General features: G+C 44.0%; 1 long non-coding RNA gene across 1 annotated transcript; it reads right to left on the minus strand.

Annotated features, from left to right (window-relative positions):
• Positions 1-917: 917 nt before the first annotated feature.
• LOC120096282 (uncharacterized) lies at positions 918-12,275 on the minus strand. Its single transcript, XR_005492553.2, has 4 exons — positions 11,729-12,275; positions 7,031-7,101; positions 5,215-5,355; positions 918-2,128 (listed from the first exon to the last, which is right to left on the minus strand). It is a non-coding gene; the product is annotated as an uncharacterized LOC120096282 (long non-coding RNA).
• Between the last annotated feature and the right edge of the window lie 667 nt (positions 12,276-12,942).

Below are 12,942 nucleotides of genomic sequence, written 5' to 3' on the forward strand. Positions count from 1 at the left end.
GTCTCCTTCCCTCTCTTCCTCCCTCCCTCCCTACTCCCTTCCCTGACTTCTGGCCAGCATAAGGTGAATAGGCTTCTTCTGCTGTATACTCCTGCTGTGATATCTTGCCACCATGGACCCAAAGCAAAGTGGTCATGGACTAAAACTTCTGAAGCAGGAAGTGTAATGCAGTTATCTTAGTTACTGTCCTATCGCTGTGAAGGCACACCAGGACCAAGGCAACTTATAAAAGAAAGCATTTCGGGCTGGAGAGATGGCTCAGCGGTTAAGAGCACCCGACTGCTCTTTCAGAGGTCATGAGTTCAATTCCCAGCAATCACATGGTGGCTCACAACCACCGTAAAGAGATCTGATGCCCTCTTCTGGTGTATCTGAAGACAGCTACAGTGTACTTACATATAATAAATGAATAAATCTTAAAAAAAAAAAAAGAAAGCATTTCATCGAAAGATTGCTTATAGTTTCCAAGGCTTACTCCATAATCATCATGGTAGGGGGCATGCTGGCTGGCTGGCAGGCAGGCATGGCTATGGAGTAGTAGGTGACAAACTGCAGGGATAGGGGGGAGATACTGAGCTGTAGGCTTTTGAAATCCCAAAGCTCATCCCCAGTGACACCTCCTTCAACAAGGCCACACCCCGCAATCCTTCCTAAATAGTCCATCAGCCGGGGACCAAACATTAAAATACATGAGCCGATGGGACCATTCTCATTCAGACCACAAGAGTAATAAACCTTTTTTAAAAGTTGGTTACCCTGGGAAAGGGAATAACAATAGAAATGTAAATAAGAAATACCCAAGTTAATAAAGATGAAAAAAAAAGTTGTTTAACTTTTGTCAAAGCAATGAAAAGGTGACTGTTAACAGGTATTCAGTTCAACAGTGGAGCAAATAGGCACGAGATAGACTGCTGGGTGTCAGTCTCTGCATTAGTTACTTTAATATTTCTGTGGTAGAACACCATGACCAAGACAACTTATAAAGGAAAGCTTAATTGGGCGTATCATTCCATGAGGGCTGAGTGAAGGCTGGAATAATTTGAATGACAAGCAGGGAGCAGAGAGCCCACTGGGAATGGCACCAGTCTTCCCAAACCTCAAGATCCACCCCAAGTAACGTACCACTTCCAACAAGGTCACTCCTCCTAATCCTTCCCAAACAGTTCAATCAACTGGGGTCTAAGTATCAAACATAGGAGCCAATGGGGGCCCATTCTCATTCAAACCACTGTGGTCTCCAAATGTTTTATTGTTGTTTTTTTTTCTTTTCTGTGTTTTTGTTTGTTTGAGACAATGTCTTGTTGTGAGCCCAAGCTAGATTGGAACTTGGAATCTTCTTGCATTAGTCTCCTGAGTGCTAGAAGTATAAGTACCATTGGATCCAGCAAATGGAGATATTGCCTGTACAGGACTAAATCCCTCTTTCTTTCCATCCATATATCATATGGAAAAATAGGACATGTGCCGTGTCCTGCTTCCTTTTGGTTGAGGCAGATATTTAATTCAAATGTCTCCATCCCATCTCAGAAGCTGATAACCATTCCATTCTTAAGGGCAGACCACAGACCTATTGAGGTAGACTCTTGGGATAGTTTCAGAAAGAGAAGACTGAAGGTAGCAGTAATAAATCAAGTCTCCTTAAAGGTAAGACCAAATGAAGCTATACTTACGGTTCCATAGGGGAACGCTTTGATGCTTCTAGTGCTTCAGAAGGCTTTAGTATCAAGAGGCCTGAATGTAACTCAGATTGTTTCCATTTTTTTTTTTTAAGAAGATAGCTCTGTCATCTTGTCGAAGTTTAATTTTATTCTCGTGACCACTGTCAAGTGTTTGAAGATAGCTCTTTATGTCTTGAAGGACATTCCTAGCTAAACATCTCCACTTCATTAACGACTTCTGTGTCACAGTGTGGATCAGCTCTGAGTGTCCCACCTCATTATTATCCAGTGTGCCTGTCAGCTTGCAACAGTGGCACCCAGAAGTGAAATGGCTCCTTCAGATGTACAACTTACGTAGAACTTCCACGGTTCCTGGTCCCACTTGCATGCGTATGGCAAACAGATCACAGTCTTAACTCACATCCCTTCAGTCATCTGCACTCGTGAGAAGTCTGCTGTCATTTCATCCTCTGGGGGAAAAATTGATTTAAATTTTTTTTTTTACTTTGAAAAGTGGCATATTTATAAGAACTTTCAAGCATAATGCAAAGAGGTCCCATGTCCTTCCCCCAGTCCCCATGTCATACCTCTGTGCTCACATCTTAGTTAGCTATTGCACAATGTCCAAACCACAAAACCGACCTTGGTACAGCATACCTATAGCTCTCTGTCATCATGTCTATTTCTGACTTGCGAGAATAAGTATGAGCACATTGTACCACTGCCATGTAACTGTTGTAACTGTACAAGCTTCTTCAGCTGTTAGCTCATTCCCTGTCAGCTACAATTATATCAAGATTGAACTTTTTATTTTTAAATCACCTGAGTTTTCCTTTCTTAATGTTTCATATATATGTTCATATATAAACATATATATATATACACACATGCACACGTGCATACACACATGCAAACACACATGTATATATATGTATACATATACATATATATATAATTTTATGTGCATTGGTATTTTGCTGACATGTATATCTGAGAAAGGGTGTCAGAAACTCTGGAACTGGAGTTATGGACAGGCGCAAGCTATCATGTGGGTGCTGGGAATTTAGCCTGAGTCCTATTCTTAACTGCTGAGCTAGTTCCCCAACCTCGTTCTTAATGTTTCTTAATACCTTCTCAACAGGAAAATGAAACCAACTAATCAGGGCATCTCTTCTTGGTGCCAACATTTTCAGAGAATGATGCCATCAGTGACCATGTGGCTTTTTCTATCCACGTCTCCTACCCAACCTATTAACAAATCCTTCCACCTTTGACTTTTGAAATCCATCATAAAGGTAAAGACCTTGAACAGCCCCTGTGATTGCTGAATCAAACTCTACAAGAGCAAGTGCCCTTAGCTACTGAGGTGCTGTTCCAGTCAGGCATGCGTTTCTCATGGTGAGACTTTTGTCACTCTCCATCCTGTTCTTTCCTCTTCCTTTCTGACCTGTAGTCTTTGAAAGCATCACTAGATGTGGCCCACACCTGAGAGTCTGGGCTCTGCCCCCCTCAGAGGGCATTCTCTACACAAGTTATTTGGAATTCTTCACTAGATATTTCCCTGCTTATCTAGTCATCTCTATGTCCGTGTAGATAGAGTCTTGGTTAGTTACCCTCCACCTTGGGATGGTTGATTGAGGCTCCCTTACTTTATGGCTCCGATGCTTCTAGATCTCCTCACTGCATCCTTTTCTCTTCATCCTGTTTCCCTGCATGCTCCCTTCAGTTTTCTTCCCCCTCCTTTTTTAGTTTTGAGCACTTCCTTATTCTCTGGCACTGGAGATGTTTTGAACTTTTCTTGTTTATTTCCAGCTTGAGTCACAGTCAGCTGTTTCTCCACAGAGTTTGTTCCACTTTTTAATACTGCTTATCAATACTGACATTACATGGCATACGTTTTCCTTTTTTTCTTCCCTTCCCCCAACTACACCGTGGGTTTCACAGACACAGGAAGCGTGTTGTTTCCCTGGTTATAAAATCAGTTTGGTCAGGTCAGCTTTGACCATGGACCTGAGGTTCTGGTTTTGTTGTTTTGTTTTCCTTCACTTGTTTTATTTTTTTCTGAAATAAGACCTCATTATGTATAGCCTAGGCCTGGAGCTCTCTACATAGACCAGGCTAGCCTCACACAGATCGGTCTGTCTTGCCTCCTCAGTGCTGGGACTAAAGGTGTGTGTTCTATGCCCTTCTCAATAGGTATTTTTTCTCTGAACTTTAATATGCCCTTCAGAAGCTGGGAAACAAAATTGCCACATACTTTTTTGGCTATTTGGTTATACATTTATTTATTGGTGGGTTATCATAAATCCCAAGGTGGCTATGAACTCATTATACAACCAAGGATAACTTTCAACTTCAAGTCTATCTGTGTTAGGGTCACAGGTGCATGCTGTTGTGCCTGGTTTATGTGGTGCTAGGGACTGATGCCAGGGGACTTTGTGCATGCTACATAAGTGCTCTGCAAACTGTGCTACATGCCCAGCCTTTGTTGGGCTCTTGGGAGTTTGGCTGATCATAAATAACTTATTTTAAATTTCCCTTCATCTCCAGATGACTTTACTTAATCAAAAGTGGTACACTCCTTTAATCCTGCTACTCTGGAGGCAGCAGGTGGTAGATGTCTGAGATCAAGGCCAGCCATGGTCTACTTAGTTGGAGGTCAGCCAAAGCTATTTAGTGAGACCCTGTCTCAAAACCCCAACCAACCCAACCCAACCCAACCTAACCCAACCCAACCCAACCCAAACCAAACCAAACCAATGCAACCCAAACCAACCCAAACAAAACAAAACAGCAAAGAACAGTTGCTTTCTGAATTCTGTATTCTGTATGCAAGAGAAGTTTTTAGAAAAACGAATTTTTTTCACCACATCCACACTTTGTCTGTGGTGTCAACCACTGTTCTCCTTCCAGCTGGGTTTGCAGCTGTGGGCTTCCTGTATCTGCTGAAGCTCCCCTGGGTTTCCATCCTTGAGTTCACAGGAAGTCTAGACCCCCATGGTGTCTAGCAAATCTGCAAAGCACGACACCATTCCCTGTTGTGTGTGGCAGTCAGACACCGTTTATTACCCCTTTGGAAAATGCCCAGGCCTATGTTTGCACTCTTACATGAATATGGTCTAAGCTTTAGTATTGCTATGGAAATTAGTTCTTCTTTACTTTCCTTTTTTTTTCCGGAGCTGGGGACCTAACCCAGGGCCTTGCGTTTGCTAGGCAAGCGCTCTACCACTGAGCTAAATCCCCAACCCCTTTACTTTCCTCTTGCTTAGCCATTTTCTGCAGTATTGCTTGGCTGCTGTATTGCTGCTGTTTTGAGACAAAGTATCACACTGTAGCCAGACTGACCACAGATTCAGGTCACCTAACCTGCCTCAGATTGCAGTTTTATCATTGCAGGCATGCACTGCCGTGCCCTGCTTGCTACTCTTACCAGCCCACACCATTTGTACTGTTACCTAGGGATGTGGCCTAGCTCCCAGATTCTACCAGAAAACCCGTTGTCCATATGAATTTGTGTCCTTCCTGTCATTTGCTTCCTGGGTTTGACAGAACTTACCTTGTCTTTGGCCAGAATTTCACCACTTGTTAATTTTATGTTAGAATATCCACTCCCTTTAACGTCGGTCATTTTTGTTCTCCATATATTTTCTTAGTCGTTGTTTTCCTTTCCACCTTCTGAGATAGATTTTGAAAGTTCCTAAGTGATAATAGCAGGATAAGAAAAAAAGTGGGCTCAATGTATGTGAAATGCTACGGTAGGCAGAGGTTGCTACTTTAGAGAGCTTGTGGGGGAGGCCCCACTCAGAGGACACCTTTGAGCACAGTGCTGCTGGAGGAAGGGAGGAAACGAGCTGTATAGCTGCCTAGGGAAAAGTGTGTCTGACACAAGCAGTGCAAAGTCCTGAGACAAGTGCAGACCGGACATGATCTACAGCCTGCCAGCAACCAGTGAGCCCAGAGCCCCGTGAGGACGGAGAATGTGAGCAGATGATTCAGGAAGGGAACTGCACGGGGAGCAGGTCCCAGAGATTGTGGGTAATAAGGATTCTTTTGTGTTTAATGATAGGATGCAGTTGGACAGTAAGGTGTCCTAGGAGACTTACAGCCATCCAGGCTGAGAAGGAACAATGACTAAAATCTAGTGGACCAAATGTTAAGTTCCTCCTCTTAAATGAAGAGTCGGGGAAGTAAGCAGAAGTGAAGAGCGCATGCGTGCGGCAGTCGCCATGCTACAGTTAGCCCCGAGCATGCTGTAAGAGTTTATCCCTTGGTTTGCTGACAACTCCTCATTTTGAAGCTGGAGATGGGGAAGTGTGTGTCGATAGGGAGGGAAGTGGAGTCTGGTCTCTGACTGAAAGCTCGGCACCGTCTCTGTGCAGCGGGAGGATTTCAGAACTAGGAGAAAGTGCAAACAGAACTCTTAGGGGCTTCCCAGAATAGCCTGTTCTGAGTCATGTGACATTGTCTTTGTGGTCTGCTTTTTTTTGTCTGCTGAGTCTGCTGTAAAAATGCTTCCGAGGGCGCACATATTAAATCGGTTAGTGTCTTTAATGAGGACCCTTCAGAAAAACCTTTCCCTGGTTGAGTACCATCTATGGTTCAGTGACTGGACTCCTAGTTATTAAAGCTTCTAATATGTTCCAGACACAGTTCTAAGAGGTACGGCCGAGTTTTTGTGCTCATGATCTTATACATGGGACGAGTGTACAATAAAAGATTATCATGTATATAAATAAAAATATATTACGTGGTCCTTAGGTACTATGAGGAAAACAGCAAACAAATTCTGGAAAGAGGGAAAATTCTCGGAAAACTGGATTTCCAGCTGCAGCCTGAATTGGAATGCAAGTTGGATATACAAATATGTGAGGGAAGAACATTCTAGAAGAATGAAGGGATTCGGCACAAAGGCCTTACAGAGTCCTTGGGTGACTTTGAGTGACCTTGGCTTGTTTGAGGAAGAGAAAGGAGTCTAGATATGCCGTGGACAGACAGGGAGGTGCTACTTAAGTCTAAGTGGGCAGCAAGGAGTTGCAGACCTGGTGGGTACATTCACAAACAGCTCTAAATGAACAGTTGCCATTGTCTCATGAGCATATGAACTGTGTATCTTATGCTGTTTTCCTTTCTTAAATATTTTATTTTATGTATATGAGTATGCTACAGCTGTCTTCAGACACACCCGAAGAAGGCATCGGATCCCATTACAGATGGTTGTGAGCCACCATGTGGTTGCTGGGAATTGAACTCAGGACCTCTGGAAGAGCAGTCAGTGCTCTTAACCACAGAGTCATCTCTCTAGCCCTCTGCTTTCCTTTCTTTTACCTGCTCCAAATCTTTGAGGCAGACTGCAAGCCACCTTTGGTAAATACCTGGGAATCTGCATGCTGTGATCCATTTGCACCTTCTCCCAATTGTTTGTGGGTGCTTGCTACTCTCTGTCCTGTGAAGATACAAGGAGACTATGTGAAACAAGGGGGTGAGCCCTCACCATGCCCACTGACAGGAGACTCCTCCACTATGGACTATGACTAATAATGTCTGATGTTTAAGTTAGCCAATCCTAGGAAATTTCTCACAACAAAGGCACACCATGCTGTGTTAGATTCATTCCTGGCTACATCTTGTGCTCAGAACTGTGGGCTTTTTCTTTATCTCTGCCAGACATTGTTTTACTTTGGTTACATTGTCTTTCTGACAGATCTGGTCAAATATATTTTTGGATGGAGGTGTCAAATATATTTTTGGATGGAGGTATTCATAGGAATAATTGTGGAGGGAGAGAGGTAGTTAAGGCCTTTTCAGGAACATCAATTTCAGGAATAAAGCATCAAAGGGCTCAGGAGCTGAGGTGGGCAACCTAACTCCATTGTACCATTGCAGAAGCCTAGGAACTGAGGTGTTTGTAGGTGCTAGGGTGATGTTAGAGGGTGGAGGAGTGGTGGAAGGTGGGGCTGAGAGGCTGCTTAGATCTGGGAGGCAGATGAGCAACCTCAGTCCAGGATAATAGGACTTCCAAACACTTCTAGTTGGATCTCTGCTCTTCATTCCTGTGTTTATTCCTGTATTTATTTATTTATTTATTTATTTATTTATTTATTTATTTATTTATTTACTTACTTATTTATTTATTTGGACAGGATTGTAGTCCCCCCTCTCTCTGTGTATGTGTGTGGTGTGTGTATATATATGTGTGTGTGTGTGTGTGTGTGTGTGTGTGTGTGTGTGTATCTTTCACTGGCTTTCCTTGAGCAAATTCTTGAGTAAAGATGGGATTGTACAGCTGCGTAATTTCAAACCTCCAAGGGGTGGTGGGTCTGTCTGTCTTCCTTTCTTTTAAAATTTTGTGTCTGAGCATTTTGCCTGCATAAATGTATGTGCACCATGGGAGTGCTTGGTGCCTTTGGAGGTCAGAAGAGTCTTCTGCAAGAGCAGTGGGTGCTCCTAACCCACTGAGGCATCTCTCGAGTCCCAAGGGATCTTCCTTTAATTCCACATGCCTTGGGGCCAGTGGTTGGCTCAGCAGTGTCTGAAAGTGCTCGGTGTGCAAGCCTGACGACCTGATGTTGGTCCTTAGATTCTACAGGAAGAATAAAACCGATTTCTGGAACTCCACCCACAGCACTAGGGTAGGTCCTCCCCCCTCCCCTCCCCCTTGCCCCTCCCCCTCCCTCTCTCTCTTCTTCCTTCTGTCTTACCTTCCCTCCCTTACTACACATACCATATCATAAATACACACCACAGTAAGATAATTTTTAAAGTTAGGCAGGTGGCGGTAGCACACGCACGACTTTAATTCTAGCGCTCGGGAGGCAGAGGCCTCTGAATTTGAGATCAGCCTGGTCTACAGAGCAAGTTCCAGGACAGCCAGAACTACACAGAAAAACCCTGTTTCAAAAACCAAGAAAAAATTTTTTTCTTTTTAAATTTAAAAACAATTTCACACATTCTGTGAACTCATTCAAAGAACTACCTAAATGAATAGTGGTCACACTCATCCATTGCTGAGATCTCAAAACTAGAGCCTTTCATCCATGCTTGAAAACTTACGGGGGCTTCCTATAGAAATCTTTGAACTTAAGGGTTTGGGATCTTTATTTTAAAGGCAGTTATGTCTTCCAACCGGTAATGCAAAGATATGGAGTATGAGGTGGGATCTATAAAGTCAAAAGTAACATCTGAAAAGCTAGGGAAGGGTTTTGGGGGAAGACTGAAGGGCTGTTGGGTGCACAACAACTATAGAGAAGATAGCCCACGGCATATGGGCTCAAAGTTGTTTTCAATGTTTCAATCGAGACTATTATGGGAAGACACTGGTAAGGAGGTTGACACAGTCACAGAAAGTAGATATAAAGGAGAGTGGAGTTATTAGGCACGCCCTTTAATCTAGATGCTGCCTTTAGACTGTAAATTCCGAAGCTCCCTAAAACACAAGGGTGTGCTTCAAAACCATGTTTTAGTGCTGTTATATTAAATATGCTTGTGGGCAAAACACATACTAAAAAAATATTATTTCTTATTCTTTCATGTGTAGGGGTTGGTTCCTTCCACCCTGCACCCCAGGAACTCAGCTCAGGTCACCAGGCCTCTGCGGTGAACACTCTTACCTGCCCAGCCATCTTGCTCGTTCCAAAGCATTTTGTTTAAAAATGCCTCTCTGTGGGCTGGAGAGATAGCTCAGTGGTTAAGAGCATGGACTATTCTTGCAGAGGACCTGAGTTCTATTTCCAATCCCCATGTCAGGCAGGCTGTAACTCCAGCTCCAGAGAATCTGATGCCTGTGCTGTGGGCATGAACATTCATGCACACAGACAATCACATATACATACACATAAATCTTTCAAAAATTACCCTATAGTAATCCAGTCATGTCAGTGTGGAATTGACTCATCAGCGTCTAATGGCTTCCACACTACAGGTATTATGTTAGAAACAGCGGTGAACAGGACAACCATTCTCATCTTAATAAAGTTTGCCTTCTTGTTTATGTGTCTTTTAAAAAATGCAGGCATGCGAGATGGCTCAGTGAGGGAGGCACTTCTGGGCAGGCCAGACAATCTGGGTTGTATCTCCAAATTCAACAAGGTAGTAAAAGACAATCATCTCCTGGGGCTTTTCCTTTGACTTTCACATGTGTGCTTTGGCATGTATGCATCTGCACAGACACACATGCATATGTGCATACACATACACAGCAATATATGTATACATATACACATACTCTGCTCTTTAACAGAATTTACTTTCTCAGGTTGAACAACTAGCTCTTCATCAGAAAGGCCGTACCCTTGTATTAGCTGCTGTAAGCCTGTTGGAAGCCATCCCTGTAGATCTTAAAAAGTTTCATATCGGGGTATTAGGTCATGTGGCATGACTGCTTTGAGGAAGGAGGAGACTGGTAAAAGGCAGGGCAGAGAAATGGTGGGGGAGGGTGGGGGGGAATTTGTATTTAATGCCAAAAGGAAACCCACCACTTTTCATAACCGGAAAATGAATAGAAATAACAGATGCTAGAAAGTGAGTGTGTGTGTGTGTGTGTGTGTGTGTGTGTGTGTGTACGTGTACAGAGAACCTTTTGTGGAGGGCATGGTTGAAGCATCTAGAACATAAGAACAGGCTAACACTGACTTCACCCAAGATTGTGTGACTATTTATATGCTGCTCACTAAGAATTTCTTTTTTCAATTTTCTTTTATGCATGTGGGTGTTTCGCCTACATGTATGTGTGTGTACCATATGAGTGTGGTGTCCACAAAGGCAAGAGCAGGGTGTTGGACCCCTTGGGACCGGAGCTACGGAGACTGCTGTTAGCTACGACGTGGGCACTGGGACTCAAAGAAAGGCCCCTGAAAAAGCAGTCAATGCTCTTAACTGCGGAGCCATCTCTCCAGCCTCTAAACATTTACTTTTGTTAGAGGAGCTCTTAGCATCTGACTATGTGATTGGGAACGGAGTGGGAAGGACTTGCTTGAGTCCTTTCTAAGGATGTGGGAAAAGAGAAAGGCTGGCAATTGTTCAATGGGCCCCAAAATAGCATATCTGTTTTTGTTTAAGTATCCTTCTCTTCAGTCTACTGTTAATCTCAGCCCAAAGTGCTTCCATCCATTACTCCATAAGTATCTTATGTGCACTTTGCTGGGACAAACTATTGAACGATACACGCTCTTCACTTTTCAGAACACTCAGCTCTGAGCTTGGCAGTTTTCTGGTGGAATAGCCATACTCAATGAACAACGGATCTGGGGATGGGCAGAGTCAGCGGAAGAACTTGGGTATTAGTTGGCTTAACATTGTTACTCTGTCAGGGACCCCACAGGCCTCTTGGCTGGCTGGGCGACAATTAGAGAGAGGTGGAGAATGAAACTCGAGGCCGTACCATCTTTACAAGCACTGGGTCAAAAACGGTCAGAGTCTGACCTTGTGGTTTCTTCTTCTCACACATTTAAGCACAGTAAAACTTTGGGAAGGGGTTTCCATGGGACGATTATCACAACAAAACTTTAGGCATAGCTACATAGAAACTCTCTAGCAAGGTAACAAAGCACTTGTGACCTTTACTGTAAGAACGAGTTCTAGGGGTTGGGGATTTAGCTCAGTGGTAGAGCGCTTGCCTAGCAAGTGCAAGGCCCTGGGTTTGGTCCCCAGCTCCGAAAAAAAAGAAAAAAAAAAAAAAAGAAAAAAGAAAAAAAAAAAAAGAATGAGTTCTATTAGTTAATAACAGAGTTCAGGGCTAGGGCCTAGAGGAAGGATCTGCGATAGCTATAAGGAGAGAGTCTGTTGGCGGAAGATGCAAAGTACGTGGGGTCTCCTTCACAGGAATGGCTTCTAGTCACTGAGAGACAAAGCTCAGAATTAGGGCCTAAACCATGCTCAGGATACAAGGGGAGTGGGAAGGGAAGGGGAGGTGGTGGGGGAGGGGGACGGGGAGGATGGATTCAGGTGGAGGTTGGCTCTTAATAGGATAGTAAAGAATCATTAGGTAGTTCCATCACTGTCACTCTGACATGAGGTGACTATGCATTATTCATTCCCTTCCTTTGATTGACAACCCTGTTTTCTCCAATGCTTACCCTAAGCTGTCATATGGTCACCAGGGGCCAGCTCCACAGTGACCTTGAGCCTTCTTTGCAAATGTTGCACGAATTGACTTCGAGATTTTTTTTCAGTTCCTTGTCTTTTTGCCCAACACTTTCTCTTTTCACAATTCCTTTAAAAAAAAAAGAAAAAAGAAAGAAATCAGAGATAAAACAGCTTAAAAAAAATTTAAACCCTAAAGCAACTCAAAATAGAACAAGAAAAACTGGAGGGCATATGCCTTCATTATTTTTCCGGTCCACGCCCCTTCCATCTGGCCTCTGCCACAGCTGGCAGCCTAAGTGCTGACTCAGCCTGAGGAAAGCTCCTCCCGGGACATGTGGCCTAGGCAGCAGCATAAGAGAAAGCACAGGAGATCTTGGGAGATGGCCTGTTCGTGACCACTTGCCAGCCTGCCTCTGCAGATTCATGAGGTGGACATGTCTAAGTCTTTGCAGAGGCTGCTGGAAGAGACCCTCAGCTTTTGACTGTTTGAGCCTCATTCGACGCAGTGGGCTCGGGTAGCTGCAGGGCACACCTGTCAAGAGCCCAGCCACAGTCTGTGGCTACAGGGGGGCTGGGGGGGGGTCATGGGGTGGTGGGGTAGGAGATTGGGCAGGCTGAGGTCTTGACTGAACAGTGTGAAACATGGGAACCCAGTAGCTAATGTTGGAAAGCAACACTATGAATGGAAGCCAAGCACACTCTCTCTGCTAGTGATCATGAGCCAGATCGGTCAGACAAAGCTACCGAGTCTGTGAAGTCACTGCGAGAGAGAGAGAGAGAGAGAGAGAGAGAGAGAGAGAGAGAGGCATGGTCTACTGCTCTGGTGCCAAAGAGCAGCTGATCACGAGGGAAGGGGGGATGGTTAGGTTAAAGGCCAGAGTTGATTTGTACAGAGGGCTCAGGGCTTGGGCTTTGTGACAACTCACTGATTCGCCTTTGGGGGCAATTTCGGTAACTAGTCACACATGAGCATAAGCTTCTGGATGAAGATGCTGGTACCAGGACATCAAGCCACCAGACAGCCAAAAGTTTCAACGTTTAAATAAAGAGGAGAAAGTTTAGGGGAAATAGAAAGACAGACAGATGATAGACAGAGAGACAGACAAATGATATAGATAAATAGACAGACAGACAGACATTTTTTTTCTGTTCCTTTTAAGGAATATGTTTCCTGACACAAGTCCCTGCTGTAGTCACAGCTGCT

The sequence above is a fragment of the Rattus norvegicus genome, chromosome 13 (assembly GCF_036323735.1).
Source record: "Rattus norvegicus strain BN/NHsdMcwi chromosome 13, GRCr8, whole genome shotgun sequence".
Taxonomy (NCBI): domain Eukaryota; kingdom Metazoa; phylum Chordata; class Mammalia; order Rodentia; family Muridae; genus Rattus; species Rattus norvegicus.